The 9,010-nt window shown below is 49.1% G+C and overlaps 1 protein-coding gene across 10 annotated transcripts in view; it reads right to left on the minus strand.

The window, feature by feature from the left end:
- Window positions 1–804, minus strand: part of emsy (EMSY transcriptional repressor, BRCA2 interacting) — a 90,187-nt gene extending 89,383 nt beyond the window's left edge. For all 10 annotated transcript variants that reach the window (XM_055637533.1, XM_055637531.1, XM_055637534.1 and 7 more), the window contains exon 1: window positions 586–804. The gene's annotated coding sequence lies outside the window, so the exon portion shown is untranslated. The remainder of the gene's footprint in view (window positions 1–585) is intronic.
- Window positions 805–9,010: the final 8,206 nt, after the last annotated feature.

Below are 9,010 nucleotides of genomic sequence, written 5' to 3' on the forward strand. Positions count from 1 at the left end.
GAAAACTCTTGTTCCGACTAAGCTTCAATGTTCTTTACACAGAGAGTTGCGAGTCTGTGGAATTATCTGTCTCAGAGGGCGGTGGAGGCCGGTTCTCTGGATACTTTCAAGAGAGAGCTTGATAGGGCTCTTAAAGATAGCGGAATCAGGGGATATGGGGAGAAGGCAGGAACAGGGTACTGATTGTGGATGATCAGCCATGATCAAATTGAATGGCGGTGCTGGCCGAATGGCCTACTTCTGCACCTATTGACTATTGTGTAGGTGCTACCTGTGACAATTGAACACTCTTGTTCCTACAAGGCTTCACTATTGTGTGTGGGTGCTACCTGTGACAATTAAACAACACTCTTGGCCTGGGGGCCGGGATCCTGGATCCGGATCCCATTCATTCATCAGACAGGTTTTGCCGGGCGCGCGTGCGCAATGGCCAGTGTTTACCCGGCGCGGCCTAGCCGGCCCCGCCGCCGCCTCCGCCCGTCGGAGACAGGAACCTCACCCCCCAACCCCCAGACCCTCCACCCTCCTCACTCATTCCCTTCCTCCCTTCCTCTGCCTTCTGGAACATTCCCCGCGCCGTCTCACCTCACGGGCTCTCCGGGCAATGAACCTGGAGCCGCCGAGCCCGGCGCTTATCCCGTTCCAAAGGCTCGGCATCCCTTGTCCTTCCTTCCTTCCTTCATCCTGGCCCGTCTCGAGCGGGGGGAGGAGGGAGGAGGGGGTTTATTCCGCGGATATTCGGCTGCGGGTGATGGCGCCAACGGACGGACAGACGGCCTGGTCCTCCACAATCCCGCCATGCACGGCGCCGGCTCCCAAAGGGGCGGGGTCAGCGACCAGAGGGGGGGGAGGGGGAGGGAGAGGCCAATCTCCCATTGAGCTCTGAAGAAGGGTTTCGGCCCGAAACGTCGCCTATTTCCTTCGCTCCATAGATGCTGCTGCACCCGCTGAGTTTCTCCAGCAATGTTGTGTACCTCCCATTGAGCTCCATGGTCTTGGGCAACAATACCAAAGATCCTATAGCAGAGCTATAGGATCTTTGAACAATACTACAGAGCTGGAGCTTTGGTCTTGGGTCAAGCAAGGGCAATTGGAAGATTTGTTGGAAGGCACTGCAAATCAAAGATACTAGAGCAAAAGCCTTCTATGTTTCTATTTTCTATGTTTACATAGATACATAGAAAATAGGTGCAGGAGTAGGCCATTCGGCCCTTTGAGCCTGCACCGCCATTCAATATGATCATGGCATGGTTTCTATGATTGTTGCTGCAGATGCTGGAGAAAACCCACGGGGAGAACGTACAGACTCCATACAGCCAACAGCCGGAGTCAGGATCGAACCTGGGTCTGTGGCGCTGTGAGGCAGTGACCTCGACAGTTGCGCCACATGCCGCCTCAGGCAGTTCATAACTTCATAAGTGATACGAGCAGAGTTAGGCCGTACGATCCATCAAGTCTACTCCACCATTCAATCACGGCTGATCTATCTCTTCCCTCCAAATCACATTCTCCTGCCTTCTCCCCGTCACCCCTTTAAACCGAAGATACACACAAAAAGCTGGAGTAACTCAGCGGGTCAATTAGTTTATTGTCACGTGTGCCGAGGTACAGTGAAAAACTTTTTGTTGCGCACTAACCCATTTACAGTGCATAGATATATGATAAAGGGAATAATGTTTCGTGCAAGGTAAAGTGCAAGCCAGCAAAGTCCGGCAGCGTTTTTGGAGAAAAGGAATAGGTGACGTATCAGGTCTGAAGACGTGTTTTGACCCAAAACATCACCCATTCCTTTTCTCCAGAGATGCTGCCTGATGTGCTGAATTACTCCAGCTTTTTGCATTTATCAAGGCTGTCATATGTCCCAGATAGAACAATGATATTCTTACTTGGTACAAAAGGCTGCAAAATGGTGTAAACACTGCCCAGTCCATCATCGGCTCTGACCTCCCTACCATCGAGGGGATCTATCACAGTCGCTGCCTCAAAAGGCTGCTAAGGTCATCAAGGACCCACACCAAATAATCTTACAGCTTTATAACAGTACAATTACAGAGAAAAAGCATAATGTACGAAATGAGGTAGGTTGGAAGAATGGAATTCCACTCCAGTTGATGGGAGGGCAATTCAGTAGTCTGATAACAGCGGGGAAGAAGCTGTAGGGTCAAAAGAATTGCGGATGTTTTGGGTCAAAACCCTGCATTAGGACAGGACTGAAAAGATGCTCTCTGAACATATACCATGCTTATATACACAGAAATATTGTGAGACTTGTTTGGCAAGGATAGGTGGCAAGGGATTGCTCCATACAATGCTGAACAGCTGATCCAGTTGACCTCCCTGCATTGTGGGGAACAGACAAACTGCTGCTAGACAGATCTATTTACCTCCACAGATGTTGCCTGCCCTGAACTGAGGGTGGCACAGTGGTAGAATCGCTGCCTTACAGCACCAGAGACCCGGGTTCGATCCTGACTGCGGGTGCTGTCTGTACAGAGATTGTACATTCTCTGCGATCGCAAGAATTTTCTTCAGGAGCTCCGGTTTTCTCCCACATCCTAGGTTTGTAGGTTGTATAAGAACGAACTGCCGATGCTGGTTTACACCAAAGATAGACACAAAATGCTGGAGTAACTCAATGGGCCAAGCAGCATATTTGGAGTAAAAGAATAGATGATATTTCAGGTTGGACTGAAGAAGGGTTCCGACCAACAATTTTTATCTCTCTAAAGATACTGAGTTACTGCAGCATTTTGTGTCCATCTCAGGTTTGTAGATTAATTGGCTTCTGTAAATTATCTCTAGTTTGTAGGATAGAACTATTGTATGGGTGATTGCTGGTTGGTGTGGACTCATTGGGCCATAGGGCCTGTTTCCATGCTGTATCTCTACACTAAACTGAAGTAGACTTGCTGAGTTCCTCCAGCAGTTTATTTCTTGCCTCAGTTACAGTTAAGCACTTTGCATAGTGGGGAACAGGCTGCCTGACCGAGCAGTTCCAGCAGTTTGGTCCGTGCCTCAAGATTGCAGCTGAAAAAGTGCACTTAAAAGATAGACAAAGTACAAATTCTTAAGACCATACAAAGCTTTAATTTAACGTCTGACGGGTGTGGACTGAGAGACCCAGAGGCAACAGTTTCATGTCTGAATCTCCAGCAGCACACACACAGACATACCAGAAAACGTGAGTTTATATACGTGCAGAAATAAAATCAAATACATGATGTAATGTACAAAAACCATCCTCCACCTCCAAATATGGAGTTGTTTTTCACTCTTTGCCAAAAGCCAGTTACCCCAATGGCATCCTCTGGGCCCATTCTTATCTGATTAACCTCTTCAACTTACATAAAAAACCTTGCATGAGAGCTGCGAACTTTTCACCTTAAGTTAAAAAAACCCTTGTCATGATGGAAGTTGTCCAAATCCCATCATGCATTACAATTGGCCTTTTACAACAGGAAAACTTAAATATGACAACAATCAATTAATAACTAACTCTTTCACAGCATCTGCCGGGTTTTGTGCCTCAGGATTGCAGCATCTGCCAGGTTTTTTTTTTTTTTTGCCTTAGCAATGCAGCATCTGCCATTTATTTTGCCTCAGGAATGCAGCATCTGCCGTTTCTTTTGCGTCAAGATTGCGGCATTTGCTGTTTTTCCCCCTCAGGATTGCAGCATCTGCTGGGTTTTTTGTCTCGGGATTGCAGCATCTGCCGGGTTTTGGTGATTCCCGTTTGCGTTGTGGGATACTGGAGGATTGCCCGAGCAGTCAGCGACATCAGCTCGTTGGGTGGCGATGGGCGATGGCAGGAGGTGCGGCCGTCAGTCATTCCCCCTGCCAAGGCTGGAGAAGGGGCGCCGAGTGGACAAAGGACGAACCATTAATAGTCTTCACATAGAAAACAGGAGCAGGATTAGGCCATTTAGCCCTTCAAGCCAGCACCGCCATTCAATATGATCAGGGCTCATCATCAAAAATCAGTATCCCGTTCCTGCTTTCTCCACTTTGGTAGGAGGCAAACAGGAAGTCAGATTACTATCTAAATGGCGTCAAGTTGGGAAAAGGGGAAGTACAGTGGGATCTGGGGATCCTTGTTCATCAGTCTATGAAAGTAAGCATGCAGGTACAGCAGGCAGTGAAGAAAGCGAATGGCATGTTGGCCTTTATAACAAGAGGAGTCAAGTATAGGAGCAAAGAGGTCCTTCTGCAGCTGCACAGAGCCCTAGTGAGACCACAGATGGAGTATTGCGTGCAGCTTTGGTCCCCTAATTTGAGGAAGGACATTCTTGCTATTGAGGGAGTGCAGCGTAGGTTTACAAGGTTAATTCCCGGGATGGCGGGACTGTCATATGCTCAGAGAATGGAGCAGCTGGGCTTGTACACTCTGGAGTTTAGAAGGATGAGACATATAAGATTGTTAAGGGTTTGGACACGCTGGAGGCAGGAAACATATTCCCGATGTTTGAACAAGTTAGGGCTTTATTCTTTGGAGCGCAGAAGGTTAATGGGGGACTTGATAGAGGTTTTTTAAATGATGAGAGGGATAGACAGAGTTGACGTGGAAAAGCTTTTCCCACTGAGAGTAGGGAAGATTCAAACAAGGGGACATGACTTGAGAATTAAGGGACTGAAGTTTAGGGGTAACATGAGGGGGAACTTCTTTACTCAGAGAGTGGTAGCTGTGTGGAATGAGCTTCCAGTGAAGGTGGCGGAGGCAGGTTCGTTTTTATCATTTAAAAACAAATTGGATAGTTATATAGATGGGAAGGGAATGGATGGTTATGGTCTGAGCGCAGGTATATGGGACTAGGGGAGATTATGTTTTCGGCACGGACTAGAAGGGTCGAGATGGCCTGTTTCCGTGCTGTAAATTGTTATATGGTTATATGTTGGGGGAGTCCAGAACCAGGGGCCACAGTTTAAGAATAAGGGGTAAGCCATTTAGAACGGAGACGAGGAAACACTTTTTCCTCACAGAGAGTTGTGAGTCTGTGGAATTCTCTGCCTCAGAGGGCAGTGGAGGCGGGTTCTATGGATGCTTTCAAGAGAGAGTTAGATAGGGCTCTTAAAGATAGCGGAGTCAGGGGATGTGGGGAAAAGGCAGGCACTGGGTACTGATTGAGGATGATCAGCCATGATCACATTGAATGGCAGTGCTGGCTCGAAGGGTCGAATGACCTACTGCTGCACCTATTGCCTATTGTCCTCATATCACTTGATTCCTTTAGGCCTAAGAGCTAATTCTAACTCTCTCTTGAATTGGCCTCCACTGCCTTCTGTGGCAGAGAATTCCACAGCTTCACAACTCTCTGGCTGAAAAATGTTTTTCCTCGTCTCAGTCTTAAATGGCCTACCCCTTATTCTTAAACTGTGATGCCTGGTTCTGGATTTACACTGTCTGGTTAGCACACAACAAATGCTTTTCACTGTACCTCGGCACACGTGACAATAAACTAAATTGAACTGAAATGTCGGGTTTTGTGCCTTGGGATTGCACTGTCTGCCAGCTTTAATTTAGAGAAACAGCACGGAAACAGGCCCGTCGGCCCATTAATTCCGCACCGACCAGTGATCACCCCGTGCACTAACACTATCCTACACCCGAGGCACAATTTACAATCTACAACTAAAGCATATAAGCTTGCAAGCATGTACGTCTTTGGAGTGTGGGATGTAACCGAAGCACCCAGAGAAACCATGCGGTCATGGGGAGAACGTGCATACTCCGTACAGACAGCACCCGTTGTCAGGATTAAACACTGTCTCTGGCAATGTGAACCTTCTGAATTTTGTAGTCGACAGGGCAGTAGTCTGCATATCGCTACCTTGGACAATTTTACATTTTTATCAAGCCAATTAACCTACAAACCTGTACGTCTTTGGAGTGTGGGAGGAGACCGAAGATCTCGGAGAAAACCCATGCAGGTCAAGGGGAGAACGTGCAAATTCCACACAGACAGCACCCGTAGTCGGGATCGAACCCAAGTCTCTGGCGCTGCATTTTGCTATAAGGTAGCAACTCAACCGCTGCGCCGCCCCAAAGTGTTTTTTTGCCTCGGGATTGCAGCATCTGCCGGGTTTCATGTCTCGTGTTTGCGACATCTGCCAGGTTTTTGCCTCGGGATTGCGATATCTGCCGGGTTTCATGTCTCGTGATTGCAGCATCTGCCGGGTTTCATGTCTCAGGATTGCAGCATATGCCGGGTTTCATGTTTCGGGATTGCAGCATCTGCCGGGTTTCATGTCTTGGGATTGCAGCATCTGCTGGGTTTTTGTCTCGGGATAGCGGCAGCTGCCGAGTTTTTGTCTCGGGATTGCAGCATCTGCCGGGTTTTTGTCTCGGGATTGCAGCATCTGCCGGGTTTTTGTCTCGGGATTGCAGCATCTGCCGGGTTTTTGCCTCGGGATTGCGGCATCGGGATTCCCCAGACCTGGAATACCTACTGCTTAAATGTAGGCCGTTTTACCTGCCTCGGGAGTTTACTGTGGTTATCATCATGGCCATATACATCCCACCACAGGCTAATGCTAATCTAGCGCTAGCAGAGCTGCACTCGGCCATCAGTAAGCAGCAGGATGCTCACCCCGACGGTGCCTTCATTGTTGTAGGGGACTTTAATCAGGTCGACCTACGAGCCACACTCCGCAAATTCCACCAGCATGTGCAGTGCCCTACCAGGGGCTCAAACACGCTGGATAAAGTATACACCAACATCAAGGACGCATACGCTCTCCCCTGCCCATCCCTGGGACAATCCGATCACCTCTCACTGTTTCTACTGCCTGCATACAAACCCCTCATCCACAAGACCAAACCTGCAACAAGGACGGTCAAAATATGGCCCGAGGACGCCACCCTACAACTCTAGGACTGCTTTGATCGCACTGACTGGGACCTGTTTGCACAACAGGCAACCAGTGGTACAGAGGTAGACTTGGAGGAGTACACATCCACTGTGCTCTCCTACATCAACTGCTGCGTGGAGACTGTCACAGTGGACAAGCAAATAAAGATGTTCCCAAACCGGAAACCCTGGATGAACAACGAGGTTCAGGATCTGTTAAGGGCACGCAACAATGCCTTTAAATCCAGTGACTTCTGCCTACAGTGCGACCAGGTCGAACCTGAACAAAGGCATAAAAAAGGCCAAAGACATCCACAGGCAAAGGGTGGAAGACCACTTCAATACAGCGGACACCAGAAGCATGTGGCAGGGTGCCAGGGACATCACTGACTACAGGAGCAGCCACTCCAGCACCCACGGTGATATCACACTGGCCAACTAACTAAACACCTTCTTTGCCCGCTTCGAAACTGGCAACACCACCAGGAGTGGAATAACCCCGGCCATGGCGGAGGGACAGGCCTTAACACTGAGCACTCAGGAGGTACAGTGCGCTCTGCATAGGATCAATCCACGTAAGGCTGCAGGCCTGGATGGAGTCCAGAGAAGGGTACTAAAGGACTGTGCTGTACAGCTAGCGGAGGTATTCACGAGAATCTTTAATCTGTCTCTATCTCTGGCAACGGTCCCCAAGTGCCTGAAAACAGCCACCATAGTGCCGGTGCCGAAAAAGTCTAAAGTCACCAACCTGAACGACTACCGCCCGGTTGCCCTAACTCCAATCCCAATGAAGTGCTTCGAAAGGCTGGTCCTCTCCCATATCAAATCCAGCATCCCTGCCTCACTGGACTCTCATGAATTTCCATACAGGGCAAATAGATCAACAGAGGATGCCATCTCTCTGGCTCTTCACACTGTCCTGACTCACCTGGACAGACAGGGCACGTACGTGAGGATGTTCTTCATTTACTATAGCTCTGCATTTAATACGGTCATCCCCACCAAGCTCACCACCAAACTCCACCAGCTAGGCCTCAGCTCGCCGATATGCGATTGGATCCTGAACTTTCTGACGGAGCGACCGCAGTGAGACTGGGCCCGCACCTGTCCTCCACTATCACCCTGAGCACCGGCACACCACAGGGCTGTGTAATAAGCCCCATGTTCTACTCCCTCTTCACTCACGACTGTGTTCCTGCATTCGACACCAATGCCATGGTGAAGTTTGCAGACGACACAACTGTGATTGGGCTGATCACCAACGGTGATGAAACAAAATACAGAGTGGAGGTGCAGAACCTGGTGGACTGGTGCGCACGTAACAACTTGTCACTAAACACCTCCAAGACCAAGGAGCTGATTATTGACTTCAGGAGGCCCCATAATGGAGAATACGCCCCAATCTCCATTTACGGGGAAAGTGTGGAGAGAGTGTCCAGCTTTAAGTTTCTGGGCACACACATTTCAGAGGACCTCACATGGTCTACCAACACCGCTGCACTGGTCAAAAAGGCACAGCAACGACTGTTCTTCCTGAGGACATTAAAAAAAGACTGGTCTGCCCCAACAGCTGCTGACAACCTTCTACCACTGCACCACAGAGAGCATATTAACGTATGGCATGTCTGTGCGGTATCTCAGCTGCATGGAGGCGCAGAGAGCTTCACAGAGCGCAGAGGACTATTGGGACAGGGCTAACAGCCTTGGAGGGCATCTACCACACACGGTGCCTCAGGAAGGCCGTCAGCATCCAAAAAGACTCCTCACACCCTTATAACGGACTGTTCGAACTACTTCTCTCCGGCAGACGTTACAAGGACTTCTACGCCCGAACCTCCAGACTCAGAAACAGCTTTATTCCCAGAGCTATAGCGGCTCTGAACTGGTCCTGCTGAGTGCCCCCCTGGACTGTCTCCCTCGGATGGTCACGACACACAACTTATTTTTTTTTTAAACTTTTCTTTTACATCGGTTGGAAGCTGCATACTAAATCTCGTTGCACTGACGTGCAATGACAATAAAATACATTATTATTATTATTATCTGCCGGGTTTTTGCCCCGTGATTGTAGCATCTGCCGGGTTTTTGCCTCGGGATTGAGGCATCTGCCGTTTTTGGCGCCTCCCGTTTGCATTGTGGGATACTGGAGGACGGCCGCAGCAGTC

The sequence above is a fragment of the Leucoraja erinacea genome, chromosome 6 (genome assembly GCF_028641065.1).
Source record: "Leucoraja erinacea ecotype New England chromosome 6, Leri_hhj_1, whole genome shotgun sequence".
Classification (NCBI taxonomy): domain Eukaryota; kingdom Metazoa; phylum Chordata; class Chondrichthyes; order Rajiformes; family Rajidae; genus Leucoraja; species Leucoraja erinaceus.